This window comes from Schistocerca gregaria, chromosome 4 (assembly GCF_023897955.1).
Source record: "Schistocerca gregaria isolate iqSchGreg1 chromosome 4, iqSchGreg1.2, whole genome shotgun sequence".
Taxonomy (NCBI): Eukaryota; Metazoa; Arthropoda; class Insecta; order Orthoptera; family Acrididae; genus Schistocerca; species Schistocerca gregaria.
The window spans coordinates 504,837,755-504,856,374 of NC_064923.1; the positions used below are offsets into that span (position 1 = coordinate 504,837,755).

General features: G+C 46.5%; 3 non-coding genes across 3 annotated transcripts; 1 reads left to right on the top strand and 2 right to left on the bottom strand.

The window, feature by feature from the left end:
• Positions 1-687: 687 nt before the first annotated feature.
• On the bottom strand, positions 688-762 carry Trnas-cga (transfer RNA serine (anticodon CGA)). Its single transcript has one exon. It is a non-coding gene; the product is annotated as a tRNA-Ser (tRNA).
• A 225-nt stretch (positions 763-987) lies between these two features.
• On the bottom strand, positions 988-1,062 carry Trnas-cga (transfer RNA serine (anticodon CGA)). The gene has a single exon. It is a non-coding gene; the product is annotated as a tRNA-Ser (tRNA).
• Positions 1,063-1,395: 333 nt separating this feature from the next.
• Positions 1,396-1,470, top strand: Trnas-cga (transfer RNA serine (anticodon CGA)). The gene has a single exon. It is a non-coding gene; the product is annotated as a tRNA-Ser (tRNA).
• Positions 1,471-18,620: the final 17,150 nt, after the last annotated feature.

Consider the following 18,620-nt stretch of genomic DNA (forward strand, 5'->3'; position numbering starts at 1 on the left):
TACATTGCACTGTGCTGTGCTCTAGTCTTCCACAGTGATAGTCGGCGCCTCATACCTCAGATAGCTGAGAGGGAACGTTAAGTCATTGTATGTAGTTGTGGTATGGACACGAACAAGATTCAAGAGTTAGTGCATGTTATTGTTTGCTGTTAATCACAGAACCTCGGACTGGACATCCTCAAAGTATTCAATTGGTTTCTATAATAAAGTGTATTTTAAGCACATGTGCATTTTGTGTTGTAGTGAGAGGAAACCGGCCACCCACCTATCATAGCACTCTCTCCTCATCCAGTCAGGAACCACAAAACTTTAAAGGAGGGGACAGCCACAACAGCTCACAGTGCTAGAAGTCACTCGTCTATTCGTCCAAGCACACCTCCACAGCTGTTATTTACCCCTGCCATCTATGACATATGGTGCACCACAATTGCCTTGGTGTCTGTTCTGGATAGTACCATTTTGCCACACATGGTGCACTTTAACCACGTCAGCAGGCGAACAGTTTACAAACCTAACCGTTTGGACAATTCTTCTATCCGTTGCGCAAAAGCCAATGGCCGTGCCCTTTTGGACGGCAGGTAAATTGTTCTGTTTCCGCGTAACGACAACTACTACATTCCAGAATGAGATTTTCACTCTGCAGCGGAGGGTGCGCTGATATGAAACTTCCTGGCAGATTAAAACTGTGTGCCCGACCGAGACTCGAACTCGGGACCTTTGCCTTTCGCGGGCAAGTGCTCTACCAACTGAGCTACCGAAGCACGACTCACGTCCGGTACTCACAGCTTTACTTCTGCCAGTATCCGTCTCCTACCTTCCAAACTTTACAGAAGCTCTTCTGCGAAACTTGCAGAACTAGCACTCCTGAAAGAAAGGATATTGCGGAGACATGGCTTAGCCACAGCCTGGGGGATGTTTCCAGAATGAGATTTTCACTCTGCAGCGGAGTGTGCGCTGATATGAAACTTCCTGGCAGATTAAAACTGTGTGCCCGACCGAGACTCGAACTCGGGACCTTTGCCTTTCGCGGGCAAGTGCTCTACCAACTGAGCTACCGAAGCACGACTCACGTCCGGTACTCACAGCTTTACTTCTGCCAGTATCCGTCTCCTACCTTCCAAACTTTACAGAAGCTCTTCTGCGAAACTTGCAGAACTAGCACTCCTGAAAGAAAGGATATTGCGGAGACAAGTTTCATATCAGCGCACACTCCGCTGCAGAGTGAAAATCTCATTCTGGAAACATCCCCCAGGCTGTGGCTAAGCCATGTCTCCGCAATATCCTTTCTTTCAGGAGTGCTAGTTCTGCAAGTTTCGCAGAAGAGCTTCTGTAAAGTTTGGAAGGTAGGAGACGGATACTGGCAGAAGTAAAGCTGTGAGTACCGGACGTGAGTCGTGCTTCGGTAGCTCAGTTGGTAGAGCACTTGCCCGCGAAAGGCAAAGGTCCCGAGTTCGAGTCTCGGTCGGGCACACAGTTTTAATCTGCCAGGAAGTTTCAACTACTACATTGTCCTCCACATCCCCCAACACTCTATATCCTCTCTCCACTGTTTGTGCTGTCACCTGGCGTCTACGAGTGGTTACTGCAAGCTGGCGTCAAACATAAGCGCTGAGCTCGTTAATGTGACCGGACCGCTTGTGTATAACTGCCAAAAAAGAGTTGGAAGAAGTATTTAGCTCCACGGTTAACACCTAGCCACGCCAACGTTGGCGACCCCAACGTGCTTGTGACAAAGACTAATGATTAACAGAATGCCATTCAGTGCGAGTTTTATGGTCAAATTTATTCCGCCCGATTTCCCACAGTAAGTTAAACCATCAAAATTTGTAATGAGTTAGCAGCATAGAACTATAGTGGATTTTTCTTTTATTTTCAAATACATTTGTGGGTAAAATTTGTCTTTTAAGTACATTAATTCATAATTTACAGATTTGTTGATTTTCACACTCACCTCATACTCATATGTTAATGGCAGCCTGTGCTTGCTCAGTAGTTCTCTTTCTCAAATAGCCGATGGTTGGTTCCATGAGGAGGAGAAGAAGGTTACTGTTTAACGTCCCGTCAACAACTTCATTAGAAAGGGAGCACAAGCTCAGATTAGGGAACGACTGAAAAGGAAATAGGCCGTGCCCTTTCAAAGCTTTAAAACGAACCATCCCGGCATTTGCCTCAAGCTATTTAGAAAAACCAGGGAAAATCTAAATTAGGATGGCCGGACAAGGGTTTGATCCGTTGTCCTCCCGAATGCGAGTCCAGTATGCCAACCACTGCGCTACCTTTTTTTTTAGGGGGGGGGGGGGAGCGCTTTTCAGCTACTGACTGATCAAAAACTGGTAATCCTGTTTGACTGTAAAGATCTTCAAAGCGACGTGTGCTAATTCGTCAACGTTCTGAAAAACGAGTCTTGTTTCTTTTCACTTGTTAAGATTCGACGACATCCCAGCATATTTACGTAGTTGCTTTCGTTGTTCATACCAAGCTCCTAATTTTAGTGCGCAATTTCTCACCTCTTGTGTCGGAAATCATTAATTTTCCAAATAAATCTTCACTTCACACCTAGTATGACACTTTGATGTGTAGTTAATTTACACATCAGCAAATTGTAAAAGATAACTATTAATGTTGGTTTGACAACTGATAGTTTACTTCCATTTATTTCGTGCTAGCAATGCTCGCACAAATATATATAGTTTTCTGTAAATGAAATGGAAACCGAAACATTGTAGTTGCTACGACTTTAAGCTTTCCTCGAAAGTGAAGAACGGTTTGGGTTATACGCACTGGGTCGTGAACAGGTTCCGTAATGCATACTTCCGTGCAGCTTCTGTCCTTTCTCTACCTGGCTTGGGGTCGCTGTCTAACCTGATGCGTCCTGAGAACACATTCAGCTAAGGAAATCGAAGTAAACAACCTGTTTACATTAGGTAATCAATGAATTTAACATGTAAAAGAAATACTTGTGCGTACTCGATATTTTTGGGGGGAAATTTATCTAAAACCCATATAGCACACAATTGACAAAAAGGGAACAATCACTAGTACACTAGCTCCCAAATATGAGTGAGTTTGCCATTTCCGTGCCCACGTAATGAGGCGCACGGCTCCCAAGTGGTGATTATCGCGTACTTAATGCAAGGATAACCCTGGACAGAGACCCAGTGCACCGGTTAAGAGATTACAATTGTGTTCTACATGGTGCGGCTGTGTTTAGTACGTTGGACTGTGCAAAAACCTCTACACGATCTCTGTAACAGACGAAAATATTCCGAATACAGTCACAATCACGCCTTTCAGCATATTCGAGGGTCTGTTTATGACATTTGGTTTACGCGACGCTGCTCACTCTTGGCAAAGATTCATTGACTCCGTGTTGCAACGTTTGTCATTCTAGTTTGTGTACCTGAATGAAGTCCTCGTCTCTTGAGCTACTGCAGAACAACACCAAGCAATATCTGGCGACTTTTCAAACGCTTGGAACAGCAAAATATGGTTTTGGTAAACCACATATTACCTTCTTAGATCGTGTAATTTCGTCAGCAGAATCATGACCGCTACGCGAGAAAGTACAAGCCATTATAAAAACCCTATGGCTAGAAACCATCAAAGGTTTATGCCGCTTCTTGGGAATACGCCGCTTCTTGGGAATGTTGAAATATTATCAGTGGCATCTGCCCTGGTCTGGTGAGTTGCAATAACGGCTGACTGCAGCGCTTTCTGAAATTAAGACCGAAGGTAATTCACCGATTAAATGGACAGACGCAATGAGCAATGCTTTTCAAACAGCAAATGCTGCACTCCTGACACACCCCGCACTGGATGCACGTCTTGCGCTGGTAGCTGTTTCTAGCCAGACTGCTATTGATGCAACATTTCCATAACAAGCCCATGGTGCTTGGCAACCATTTGCCTTCTTTCACACAAGCTATCTCCTTCGCAACAAAAATGGAGCGTTTACGATCATGAGTTTCTTGCTATTTACAAATCACTCAAGCACTATCGTCTCCAGTTGGAAGACAAGAGTGTTTACAATATTAATGAACCATAAGCCGCTTGTCTGTGTCTCAAACAGAACAACAAATGTTCACCACCACACTATAGCCATCTGGAGTTCATTGCCAGTCCAGTACCAACATCCGCGAATTTTCAGAAACTGATAGCCTGGTCGTCGGCTGTCTGTCTTGAGTTAGCACTGTAGCAAATTGTATTGTCCTTTTCCAACTTGCAAAGGCACAAGAGTCTGATTAGGAACACTAGAAACGCCTGCATGATGTATCGTCCACCTTTCAGCTACAATTCGCCGACGTTCCTGGTTCAGACATGAAGCTGTATTGCGGTACTTCAAATGGAAGGTTTCATCCTTTTCTGCCACCCAGTGCTATTGACAGCCTTCACAGCCTATGCCACCCTGGTGTCAGATCATCAACTCTCCTGGTTTCAAAACGTTTCGTCTGCCCTGTCATGCAAAAGGATTTTCACGAGCGGGCTCGTGCAGGCTTTCACTGTGAGTGCAGGAAGGTATCCCGTCAAGTCCATGCACCAGTTGGAGATTTTCCGGATCCAACACACTTCGTGTATATGCACATCACATTACAGGACCACTCCAACCGTCTAGTAGTTAGCGCCACTTATTAATTGCAATTGATCATTTCATTCGTTGGGCAGATGCCATGCCGACCCGCAACATATCAGCAGAAAATCTATCCTTTGCTTTTGTGTCAAATTAGTTTCTACGTATCGGTTATCAGCCGCACCTCACTATGGACTGCGCCTGGCAATTTTTGTTTTTTCAGCAATAGTAAATGCTACAGCGCTTTCCATCATAGAAAACCAGCTACCAACCATCAAGCAATGGCGTGATCGAACAATGGCACAATTCTTTAAGGATTGCACTGTCGTCATGACAATAGCTGGACAACTGCCCTACCCATGGTTTTACCTTGGTTTCATACCACATACAAACTGGCCTTCGATTAAGCGTCAACAGAGCTTCTGTATAGTGAAGCACTTCGATGCCTGGTTAGTTCATCGACCCATATTCCATACAACTACCTGACCATGACCAATCAGTCTTTATTTTTTGCCTGAGGAAACATATTGCATGCATTCGCCCTTATTAAGCATCATGATACAGAACAACACCTGCCTATATGCATAATGACTTGCAAACATGGACATATTTCATTTTATGAACAGATAGTGTGAAACCATCGCTACAGCCGCCATACACAGGCCCACATCAAGTCATCGTAAGAGGAACATGAATTTTGGACATACTATTAGTTGGTAAAACTGCAACAGTCTCAATTTACAGAGTGAAACCTGCATACTTGTTCCCAAAAGTGCCACCAACACTCACGCTGAATAACCAGCCTGATATTTAAGCACAAGTACTCAAAACAGACCCACTACCGAAACAAAGAAAATGCCCTGGATATCGAGTTGACTTTCCTACAAGATTTTTGGAGGACGTGTGCTTCCACTGAGGGAGCTGATGTAGCATGCAAGATCGTTGATGACTACTTCGTCGCAGCTATCACAGAGCTTGCAGGCCACCATCATAGGCACTGTTGTTCCATAACAACAGTTTATTTGTTGTGATTCTTGAAGTTTTCTGGGCGTACTGAATATTCTATGAGGTTTTGGGATTGCAGCCGAATCTTGTTGACTTGTTGCTACAATATTTCCGCTGGCAACCATCCAACCATCTTCAGGTGAGTATCTCCCACTGAAGACTGCCGTTTGTTTTTTACTTTATTGTTATTTTATACCACTGCCCAATGTGGGCAGGGGTGAGCTGGCAGTGGCACAATTCGCCACTCTTTAGCCAAGAGACTACATAAAACAACACAGGAGAATGGTGCATATATAAAATACTGAGATAAAAGATGAAGTTTACACATGAGAAGGGGGAAAAGTGGGAGTTAAAATATACAAATTAAGAGGTAGTTTCATGAGGCCCATGTACATAAAATCCACAGATGATTAAAATGACACTCGACGAAAATATAGCACATAAACACTGGTGGCGCAAAGAGTGGCATACACAGTAACGAAAGCCACACGGGATGACAGCACTGAACACATACTGCACTTATGTTACATACATGGCGAGCACCAAAACATGATAAAGTAACTGGATTAAAATTGGAAGGACCTGCCAAAGGAGGGGAGGGAGAGAGGAAAGATAGAAGGGGAATCTTTGGAGGAGGATGGACAGGAAGGGCAAAAGCAGGGGAGCCAGTAGAACACCAAGGGACAGGAGACAGGAATGGTGAGGAAGGAGCAGCCCAGGAGGGAGTGCAAGGACTGGAAAAGGAGAAGACAGGGGTAGGAAAGAGGATGTAGCAGACAGGGAGGGGAACGAGAGGGAGCCCAAGAGAGGAGGAGATAGTAAGAGGAGGATCAGGGTTGAAACGAAGGATAAATACTGGGGTGAAGCACATCATCTGAAACAGGGAGACATTGGAAGTTTCTTTTGGAGAGGAGGTGGAGGGTGTGGAGTTGGAGAGAGGGTGAAACACATCAGCAAAGGCATGGCAGCAGGTGGGTAGTGGAGAGGAAAGGAGACACCAGTGGGTCAGGTTGGTCAAGGTGGTGGTTGGTGTAGAGGATATAGATGTGTTCAGGGAAAAGGAGGAAATGTGAGAAGGGGATCTGATCATAGAGGATCCACATGGGGGGTGGGAGATGGAGGCAGAAAGTGAGGTGGTGCACATGGTGTTCAAGGATTCAGAGGGCTTTACAGAATTTAGGAGGGCCTGATACCCAGATGACACTGGCATAACAAAGGATGGGATGGATCAAGGATTTGTAGGTATGAATGATGGTGGATGGATGCAATATCTATGTCTACCCAGACAGAAGTTTCAGGCTATGGAGTCTGCTGTGGGCCCTGCATTGGATGGCAACGAGATGAGGAGTCGAGGTGAGGCGATGGTCAGGGTTGAGGACAAGGTATTTCAGGATGGGGTAAGTTGGATAGGGTGGTCATAGATGTTGAGGTAGAAATCATAGAACTAGAAGAAGTAGGTGATGTGTCCTAATTGCCTGGGTTTTGGAAGGATTAATTTGAAGGAGCCACTGGTTTCATAAAGCAGTAAACTGGTTTAAATGGGTTTGGAAAAAGCGCTGGGACCGTTCAAGGATAGGACAGAGGGCAAGGAAGACAGTTTCATCAGGATGGTTTGTGCATATCAGTAGTATACGGGAGATACAGGAGAGGAGAAAGGATGGAGTCCTGGGGCATACCTGCGATAGGGTAAAAGTTATGGGAATTGGTATTATGATTGGTAACTTTAGGACAGTGGGGGAGGAAGGAGGCAACGAGACAGATGAAGCTGATAAGAAGGGCGTAGGTTTGGAGCTTGAAAAGGAGCCTGAAATGCCACACATGGTCATAGGTGTTCTGGAGATTAAGGGAAATAAAAATATCAGAATGACGGTAGTTAAGTTGAAGGAAGAGGAGATGGGCAAGGTTGCTGGCAGAGAAGGAGCGCTGGAAACCACACTGGATAAGAGAAAGGAAGTGGTGTTGAGTGTGGTGGTGGTGGATATGGCGGGAGAGGATGGACTCGAAGACCTTATTGAACACAGAGGTGATACATATGGGGTGACAGGAGGAGGTGTTGGGAGGGGGTTTGTTAGGTTTAAAGAACAATAACAACAGAGTGCGGGAAGTCTTCCACAGGTTAGGGAAAAAGCCATTGAAGAGGATGGTGCTGTACAGGGTGGCGAGGAAGGAGAGAGCACATTGCTCAAGATGGTGGTAGGTGATGCAATCGTGATCAAGGGCGATGTTGCGTTTTGAATGAAGGATGAGCTTAATGTCTTGTGCTGTAATGGGAGTGTTCAATTCTGAGGTTGGTAACTGGTCCAAGAACCAGAAGCTGTAAGTAAGTGGCGAGACAGTGATATTGGTGTGATCAAGGACATCAGGGAAGAGGGAATAATCAAAGTGTGAGTATGGAGAAGACTTTGAGAGGTGGGAAGCAAAATGGGTAGCTTTACTGAGGTTTTCAGGGAAGGGGCGGTTGTTATGGAGGAGTGGGTAATGTAGGGCAGGATGGCCCCAGTATGGCGGTGGAAGGCAGGCCAGTACTTGGAGGACTTGGTAGGAAGGGTGGCATTGAGTTGTCTGCGTGTAAGGCGCCAGTCCCGACGTTTCTTTGCTGTCAAGAAGTTTGTATTGAATCCTTTCTGCTCCTTTCCCCAGTCCTACCGATGCTAAAAGTGCCTGGTCTATAACGATCACCTTATCTCCATCTCTAATAATCCTCCCACCACCCCCTACTGCAAGGCCTTTCATTTCCTCAAACAATGTCCCAGGCCTCCCCTCCTACCTGCAATACATGTCTTTGTAGCTGCCAGTGGCAGAGGAGTGTGTCCCAGTCATGAGCACAGAGGAAGGAATGGTAGAGACAGTAGGATTCATAGAGAATGAGTACAGCCTGTGGGGAAGAGTATGATGATGGGGGTCGATAGGTTTGATGGGAACATGGGCAGCTACACAGTGTCAGAGACAGTATTCTGGAGGAAGGATGAGGTTTGAGCGATGTCATCAGGATGGTAGAAAGCGAAAGGTGGCTTCTGATCTAGGAGTCGATGGATTCCTGGTAGTCATTCCATCTGGCATGGCGGTAATTGTGAATGACCTTGTGAGAGGTGACCGTGTGGGGATCTGGGGAAGGGCGAGAGGCAAAGGAGATGTTGAAAAGCATTGGGAGATGGTCACTGCCAATAGGCTCAAAGACTTCCACAGTGATGCACCAAAGGAGGTTGGGGAAGCGAGGACGACATTGGGGGTTGTGTTACTTTCAGGATATGTATGCTGAGGGAGGGGGACAAGGGTTTACTTGAAGGGTGGAAAGGAACTGATGCCAGAGGGTAGTAGGGTCACGACTATGAATTTTAAGGTCTGTGGTAATCATGAAGGTGAAGGAGGTGCAGTCAACATGGCTGAGGGAGTCATAGGGGATGTGAGCAGGAGGACAGACATATATGGTGGCACAGGTGTCAGTGAGGGTGGGGGAAAACGCTGAGGATCAGGTGTTCGGTAAGATAACTGAGCAGGGATTGTGGCCAAACAAGGATATGCTCAGAGTGGTCAATAGCGATCCCACCTTGTGCTAAGGGATGGGGATTATCTGTATGGTGAAGGATGTAGGGAGAGGTACAGACAATGTGGTAAGGTTAGAGGAATGTTTCATTGAGATGAACGATTCAACCTGATGCTGACACAGGGTATGCACGAATAGGGGCTTGTTGGCAGGGAAGGAGAAGATGTTTTGATAAAGGACGTGATACTGTCGTTGCACTAGGACAGAGACAGAGGAAGGAGAACGAAGCGGGGCGACAGCGCATTAGATGAGAGTGACAAGGTGGGTAAAGACGAACTGGGCTTGGTTGTGGGAGTAAGTGACATAGGTGTTCAGGTGGAAAACGGAATGGGTGGCGAGGGAGATCTGCTGGAGGGTCTGTGGGCGCTGGAAGAAGTGGATGTTTTGAAGGAGGCTGGTGAAGAACCGGATGATATCTTGAGCTGTGGGGGGTGGGAGGAGAGAATTATTTGGTTGGAGGAGTTGATAAATGGGACAAGTGGGGGTGGTGAGCGCTGGTTTGGTTGGTGGGATTGGGCTTACATTTAGAGAAATAGATGGGGTGGGCTTCATTACATTTATTGTAGGAAGGAGGGGAGGCGAGGTTGGGACATTGCCTGAGGAAATGAGAGGCCTTGCAGTGGGGTTTTACAGGCAGAGGTAAAGTGATCGTTATAGACCAGGCACTTTTGGCACTGGTAGGACTGGGGGGGGGACGGAGCAGGAAGGTTCAAGAGAGCAGCGGTGGTTAAAAATAATGGGTCCCTGAGTGAGTAGGTAGTCGATGGAACGGGGGGATTCAGTGAAGGTATGTGCAAGGGATGTGAGACCGGAGTTATTGTAGGTGTGGTGGATGGAACGGATTTCGAGGGCAGGGTGGGCATTCAGTTTTGCCAACACCTCCACCTCTGTCTGTCTTTTACGTAGCTTTCAAACCATCTCATTGCACTATCTGAGAAATTAAGCTGTTGCATTATTCAATATGTCTAAGTTAACAGTATCAAAGGCTTTGCTGAAGTCCAGTAGCGTCAATATTGTTGCCTTTAGATTGTCGATGGCATGTTTCAGGTCATCAGTTATTTAATTAGAGCAGTGTTTGTGCTATGGTGTTTACGGAAACCAGATTGAAATTTGTCATATAGGCTGAATTCATGCAAGTGTTCAGTGATTTGGTCATGAACAATATATTCAAGTGCTTTGGAAACAGCAGGCAGTATACTAATTGGTCGGTAATCACAAGGCAGTTGGCGGGTTTTCGATCTTAGGGATGGGTCGAATTATGCTTCTTTTCCATGCACTGGTATATATTCCGCTCACAAGGGAAAAATTAAATATCTCAGTTAAGACAGGTACTAAGATATCGGCAACATTCTTAATCATGGTTATACTGATACTGTCGTTGCCTATTGCACCAGAAGAGATTCTCATTATTGCTTTTCTGCCGTATTTGTCGTTACATGTTTTAGATGGAAGGTATCGTTGTTAGTTATCCTGTTTGGGGATTCTTGTGGACGGTAATTATCAGCCGTGGGGGTATTCAGAGGTGCAGAGAAGAATTCATTTAAGTTTCCGATTTTGCCTTTCCGACCCCCAAGCTACGGAGATTCTTCCATAGAGTCGGGTCTAAGGATAGAATGGAGGCCAAAGGTGACACAGGAGGTCTTTTTAAGGAGATGAGTGTGGAGGGGGGGATTGGGGGATTTAATAATGACAGAGTCCTTCCGGAGAATGAGTTGGGACATGGGGGCATTCGGGAAGTATTTGCGAATTTCTAAGGTGAGGGCATGGACATCAAGTAACTTGGGGTCGGAGCGTGAGAGGACATAGGTGTACATGGCGGTGGGTTGGGATGTGGAAGTAGTTGTGGAATCCATTGGCGGTCAGAAAAGTTGGGGGTGGGCGGTGGTTTTTTGGTGGAGCGAGCAGGAGCAGGGTTAACACTAGGTCATTTAGGGTTTTTTATGAGGGCGGTCTGGGAAGAAGGGTGAGGGATAGGTTAGAGCAGTAGTTAACAAAAGGCAAGCCCTGCCTGGGTTGCAGCGGTGCCAACAAGAACTGGTGTCAGTGAATCATTAAGGGTGGCGATTGTGGCCCGCTGAGCTCTGACATAGGTGGGTGAAGGAGGTGCTGGGGATGTAGGGTGATTGCGGAGGGGCAAAACTCAAGAGGATGGGTGGCACGGATAGGAACAGGAATGGGAATAGATTGATAAATGTAGTGATATAATTGGGAAACGAGATGGACGGGGAAGAAACAGTAGTGAGAGGAAGCTGGGCATAAGGATGATGGTGGGGGCAGAGGAAGTGTAGGTGTAGATGATGATAGTGGTTAGACTTGTGGGATTAGCCTACTGGCGACTAGCGTCACCAAGGTAGAAAGCGAAAACGATGATCAGGGAGATGACACAAAGTGGGCGAGGACGATAACGAAGACGAAGACGAAGGTGCATTACAGCTACGGCGACGGAGATGGGCAGCCGGCAGCAGACCCCGAAGCAGCAGGTGGCAGGTAGCAGACTCCGAACTGGCGGACGACGGCGGCGGCGGTGGCGGCTGACGGGCGGCGGGGCGGTGGTGGGCAGCGACACAGCGCAGTGCAGGGCCACTGAGCTTCCAGCTGGAGAGCAGTTACTGACATTAGTCCAGTCAAGAAAGTCTTCCGTGTGGAACGAGGGATTCCAACCCAGTGAAAGAGAGACTGCTGATTCACGGTGTCACCTTTATAGCAAAATTTGGCGTGGAAACGAATGCACACTGGCGACCGTCACTAGAGGGTCTTCTAACGAAATCTGCATACTCTGCAAATACTGTTCCATCTGTGGCTCGCAGGCGCATGCATAAAGGTGAAATTACGTGCCTGCCTTCTGTTGGAATGCACGCTCGCGTCGCTAAAAGCAAACATCACATGTCACCAGACGTGTCATTATGAATAAAATGTCTTCTCTCAGAGGAAATTAAAGAGATTAACTGGGTCCCAAGCCTTGTCTAGTTTAAAGCTGCCGTCACGATTTATAAGCTTTATCTGCAACCGTCGAGCTGCCATCACCCTTCACAAACTACTGGCGTCATTAGAATGTTGGTGCACCAGGCTCATGTCGTTTGTAATTGAGGCAGCCTCGTAAAGGCGCTAGAACACATACAGTCAGTGTTCAAAGATAATGGTTATTCTTCACATCAGATTAGCAGAGCGCTAAGGAGGAAGAAACGTTACCACCCATAACATCAGGAAGATAAACTGCTGTTCAAGTCCAGGGCATTCCTTCCATATGCTGGCAACCTTTCGTCAAAAGTAGGCAGGATCTTAAGGAAACATAGTGCCCTTTTCGAATCGGTAAAGGACGATCTGGGTTTGCGGAAGGCCGGGATTTACAAAATTCCTTTCCAGTATGGCAAAACACACATAGGTCAGACGATACATACAGTACATGAAAGGTGCGATGAACATGAGCACCACACACGACTTTTGCAGCACTGTAAGTCGGCAATAGCTGAGCATTGTATTAAAACAGGACACTCTATGGACTATTCTGCCACAAAAATCTTGGCCCCAACTAGATCATTTGACATTCAGTAATTTAAGAATCTGTGGAGATAAGTATAACACAAAATCTTATAAATCGTGATGGCTGCTTTAAACTAGACAAGGCTTGGGACCCCGTTGATCTCTTTAATTTCTTCTGAGAGAAAACATTTTATTCTTATCGACACGTCTGGCAACATTTCACGTTTGCTTTTAGCGACTCGAGCGCACATTCCGACAGAAAGTGGCATGTAGTTTTACCTTTACACAAGCGCCTGCCTGCGACAGATGGAGTAGAGGATGAGGATTTCAACAGAGTATGCTCCTGTGACAGCTGCCAATGCGCATGCGTTTCCGCGCCAATTTTTTCTATAAAGCCGACACTGCGAACCAGCAGTCCCTCGGCTCTACAATTTTTACCTCATCATTTATGGTCGCTCTATCGACCTCACTCCTACTCTGAAATACTTTACCTTTACCCTCGACCGTCATCTCATCTGGAACCCCATCTCCTTACAATCCAACACAAAGATCACAATAGACTCCTCCTCCTGAAACCCCTGTCTGACCAGACACCAGGATTGCATCCTTCACACCTACAAATCCTTGATCCATCCCGTCCTTTGTTGTACCAGTATCACTTGGATTTCCGCCCTCTGAGATTCTATAAAACCCTCAAAATCCTTGAATGCCATTCACTCCACCTTGCCTTCCATATCCACCTCTCATCCCCCATTCGGATCCTCTACAGCCTCCTTCCCTTCCTACATCTTCTTTTCCTCGAACAAGTCCGCATCCAGTACATCGTCTGCCAACTCGACCCCCCTCCCCCCAAACCCCCTAGTGCCTTCTATCCTCTCTACTGGTTGCCACGCCTTTACCGTTGTGTCCTGCCCTCTCTCTATCTTCACACCCTCCACCTCCTTTCACAACGCTCCTTCCAGCACCTCCCCCTCCTTGATGATAAGGTTCACTATGATCTCTACCCCTCCTGCCAACTCTAAACCCTCCCTGCCGCCGTTGGATAAGCAGCTGCCAGCAGAAAGTCGTATACTCTTGGCTCATTTATTTGCGTGTTTTTGGTATTTGCATTGTTTAATTCATAAATTTCGGGCGTATTATAGTATTTGAGAGTTGTAGCATCGCGTTTTAGTACCTGAATAGTGTAAAATCGGGTAGTCTCCTTCCGCCGCCGAGCAGTGTGTCAGCAGTGCGCAGGTAGCAGCATTACTGCATTTACTAGGCAATCTTGCATTTTAATAACTGTTTAAATTTTGTGTCGATTTGTTTGTGCTCTCTGTACATTAGTTCAGACGTTCTTTGCACAACAGTTTTTAGCATGGATAGGGACTGCAACTGCTGTGTTCGGATGCAGGCTGAGTTGGCATCCCTTCGCTCCAAGCTTCAGGCAGTGTTGGCTTCGGTCACACAGCTTGCGACTGTTGCCAATGGGCATCACTGTGGGGGTCCGGATGGGGGGGTGTCGGGGACGGCCATCTCGTCCCAAGCATCCCCCGATCGGACAACGACTGTGGTTGCCTGGGATACTGCCCACATTGAGGCTGATCTCTCACCTGTGGTAGAGTGGGAGGTCGTCTCAAGGTGTGGCAGGGGGCGAAAGACATTCCGGAGGACTGAACGGAAGGCCTCTCCAGTTTGTCTGACGAACCGATTTCGGCTGATATTGATCTTTGGCCTGACATGGCTGCTTGTTCTGTTCCAGAGGTTGCCCCTCAGTCTGCAAGATCCGGGCAGTCGCAGAGGGTGGGCTTACTGGTAGTTGGGAGCTCCAACGTCAGGTGCGTAATGGGGTCCCTTTGGGATATGGCAGCAAGAGAGGGGAAGAAAACCAATGTGCACTCCGTGTGCACACCGGGGGGAGTCATTCCAGATGTGGAAAGGGTCCTTCCGGATGCCATGAAGGGTACAGGGTGCACCCATCTGAAGGTGGTCGCTCATGTCGGCACCAATGATGTGTGTTGCTATGGATCGGAGGAAATCCTCTCTGGCTTCCGGCAGCTATCTGATTTGGTGAAGACTGCCAGTCATGCTAGCGGGATGAAAGCAGAGCTCATCATCAGAATGGTCGACAGGACTGACTGCGGACCTTTGGTACAGAGCCGAGTGGAGGGTCCGAATCAGAGGCTGAGACGGTTCTGCGACCGTATGGGCTGCAGATTTCTCGACTTGCGCCATAGGATGGTGGGGTTTCGGGTTCCGCTGGATAGGTCAGGAGTCCACTACATGCAGCAAGCGGCTGCACGGGTAGCAGGGGCGTGGGCTGGGCGTTTTTTTAGGTTGGATGGTCTTGGGCAAGTACACAAAGGGCAACAGCCTCAAAGGGTGCAGGGCAAAGTCAAGACATGAGGGGACCAAGCAGCAATCGGTATTGTAACTGTAAACTGTCGAAGTTGCATTGGTAAAGTACCGGTACTTCAAGCGCTGGTAGAAAGCACCGAAGCTGAAATTGTTATAAGTGCAGAAAGCTAGCTGAAGCCAGAGATAAATTCTGCCGAAATTTTTACAAAGGCACAGATGGTATTTAGAACAGAAAGATTGCATGCAACCGGTGGTGGCGTGTTTGTCGCTGTTAGTAGTAGTTTATCCTGTAGTGAAGTAGAAGTGGATAGTTCCTGTGAATTATTATGGGTGGAGGTTACACTCAACAACCGAGCTAGATTAATAATTGGCTCATTTTACCGACCTCCAGACTCAGCAGCATTAGTGGCAGAACAACTGAGAGAAAATTTGGAATACATTTCACATTAATTTTCTCAGCGTGTTATAGTCTTAGGTGGAGATTTCAATTTACCGGATATAGACTCGGACACTCAGATGTTTAGAACAGGTGGTAAGGACAGAGCATCGAGTGACATTATACTGAGTGCACTATCCTAAAATTACCTCGAGCAATTAAACAGAGAACCAACTCGCGGAGATAACATCTTGGACCTACTGATAACAAACAGACCCGAACTTTTCGACTTTGCATGTGCAGAACAGGGAATCAGTGATCATAAGGCCGTTACAGCATCCCTGAATATGGAACTTAATAGGAATATAAAAAAAAGGGAGGAAGGTTTATCTGTGTAGCAAGAGTAATAGAAGGCTGATTTCAGACTACCTAACAGATCAAAACGAAAATTTCTGTTCCGACACTGACAATGTTGAGTGTTTATGGAAAAAGTTCAAGGCAATCGTAAAATGCGTTTTACATAGGTATGTGCCGAATAAAACTGTGAGGGATGGGAAAGACCCACCGTGGTACAGCAACAAAGTTAGGAAACTACTGCGAAAGAAAAGAGAGCTTCACTCCAAGTTTAAACGCAGCCAAAACCTCTCAGACAAACAGAAGCTAAACGATGTCAAAGTTAGCGTAAGGAGGGCTATGCGTGAATCGTTCGAAAGTAAAATTCTATGTACCGACTTGACAGAAAATCCTAGGAAGTTCAGGTCTTACGTTAAATACGTTAAATCAGTAAGTGGCTCGAAACAGCATATCCAGACACTCCGGGATGATGATGGCATTGAAACAGAGGATGACACGCGTAAAGCTGAAATACTAAACACCTTTTTCCAAAGCTGTTTCACAGAGGAAAACCGCACTGCAGTTCCTTCTCTAAATCCTCGCACAAACGAAAAAATGGCTGACATCGAAATAAGTGTCCAAGGAATAGAAAAGCAACTTGAATCACTCAACAGAGGAAAGTCCACTGGATCTGACGGGATACCAATTCGATTCTACACAGAGTACGCAAAAGACCTTGCCCCCCTTCTAACAGCCGTGTACTGCAAGTCTCTAGAGGAACGGAAGGTTCCAAATGATTGGAAAAGAGCACAGGTAGTCCCAGTCTTCATGAAGGGTCGTCGAGCAGATGCGCAAAACTATAGACCTATATCTCTGACGTCAATCTGTTGTAGAATTTTAGAACATGTTTTTTGCTCGAGTATCATGTCGGTTTTGGAAACCCAGAATCTACTCTGTTGGAATCAACATGGATTCCGGAAACAGCGATCGTGTGAGACCCAAGTCGCTTTATTTGTTCATGAGACCCAGAAAATATTAGATACAGGCTCCCAGGTAGATGCTATTTTCCTTGACTTCCGGAAGCCGTTCAATACAGTTCCGCACTGTCGCCTGAGAAACAAAGTAAGAGCCTACGGAATATCAGACCAGCTGTGTGGCTGGATTGAAGAGTTTTTAGCAAACAGAACGCAGCATGTTGTTATCAATGGAGAGACGTCTACAGACGTTAAAGTAACCTCTGGCGTGCCACAGGGGAGTGTTATGGGACCATTGCTTTTCACAATATATGTAAATGACCTAGTAGATAGTGTCGGAAGTTCCATGCGGCTTTTCGCGGATGATGCTGTTGTATACAGAGAAGTTGCAGCACTAGAAAATTGTAGCGAAATGCAGGAATATCTGCAGCGGATAGGCACTTGGTGCAGGGAGTGGCAACTGACCCTTAACACAGACAAATGTAATGTATTGCGAATACATACAAAGAAGGATCCTTTATTGTATGATTATATGATAGCGGAACAAACACTGGTAGCAGTTACTTCTGTAAAATATCTGGGAGTATGCGTACGGAACGATTTGAATTGACCAGGTTGAGATTCACTGTGAGAGTCCTTAGAAAATGTAGTCCATCAACAAAGGAGGAGGCTTACGAAACACTCGTTCGACCTATACTTGAGTATTGCTCATCAGTGTCGGATCCGTACCAGATCGGATTGAAGGAGGAGATAGAGAAGAAGATCCAAAGAAGAGGGGTGCGTTTCATCGCAGGGTTATTTGGTAACTATGATAGCGTTATGGAGATGTTTAGCAAACTCAAGTGGCAGACTCTGCAAGAGAGGCGCTCTGCATCGCTGTGTAGGTTGCTCGCCAGGTTACGAGAGGGTGCGTTTCTGGATGAGGTATCGAATATATTGCTTCCCCCTACTTATACCTCCCGAGGAGATCAAGAATGTGAAATTAGAGAGATTAGAGCGCGCAAGGAGGCTTTCAGACAGTCGTACTTCCTGCGAACCATACGCGACTGGAACAGGAAAGGGAGGTAAAGACAGTGGCACGTAAAGTGCCCTCCGCCACACACCGTTGGGTAGCTTGCGGAGTATAAATGTAGATGTAGATACTCCTCAGGGCTCCCTCTCCATTCGTCTTCACTTCCCCTGAGCGGTTTTTCTCCCTTCTACACTCCCTCCCTTTCCCATGCCCCTCTTCTGTGTTTCTGTGCTCCCTCCCTCCTGCCCCGCCATCTCCTGCCCTTTGGTGGGTCCCCTAACCTCCCTTTTTCTTTTCCTCCTGTCCCCTCCAGCCCCCCCTCCACCCCAACTGCACCTTCCTCTCCCCTCTTTTTCCCTGCCCTCAGGCCTCCTCACACTCAGCAGGTCCTGCCGAGCAGTTTTATTCTTCATGTGTGCTCCATCGGTTTTTTAAGTCTCTCTCATTCTGCTGTGTTTTTATACTGTGGCCAACTTTTTACTTGTTCGTGTGACTCTAGTGTATTTTATGTGCTTAAAAACTCGCTAACTGTGTTCTTTTAACTTTATGTCGACCTTCTTAACTGTCCCACAATGAACATGCCCGTGTCAGTGTTTATTTTAACCCCCATTGTCTCCACTCATTATGTTTTTATTTTCCCCTTTTTCGCTTTTACTTTTCCTCCTGTCCCCTCGAACCCCCACCCCAACTGCACCTTCCTCTCCCTTCTTTTTCCCTGCTCTCGCAACTCCATCCCAGCAGTTTTATTCTTCATGTGTGCTCCTTTACTTACAGTGGTTTTTAAGTCTCCCTTGTTCTGGTTTGGTTTTATACTATGGCCAACTTTTTACTTGTGCGTGTGATTCCAATGTATTTTATGTGCTTAAATACTCGCCAACTGTGTTCTTTTAACTTTATGTCGACATTTTTAACTGTCCCACAATGAACGTCCCAGTGCCAGTGTATGTTTTAACCACCATTGTCTCAACTCATTATGTTTTTATGTCCCCTTT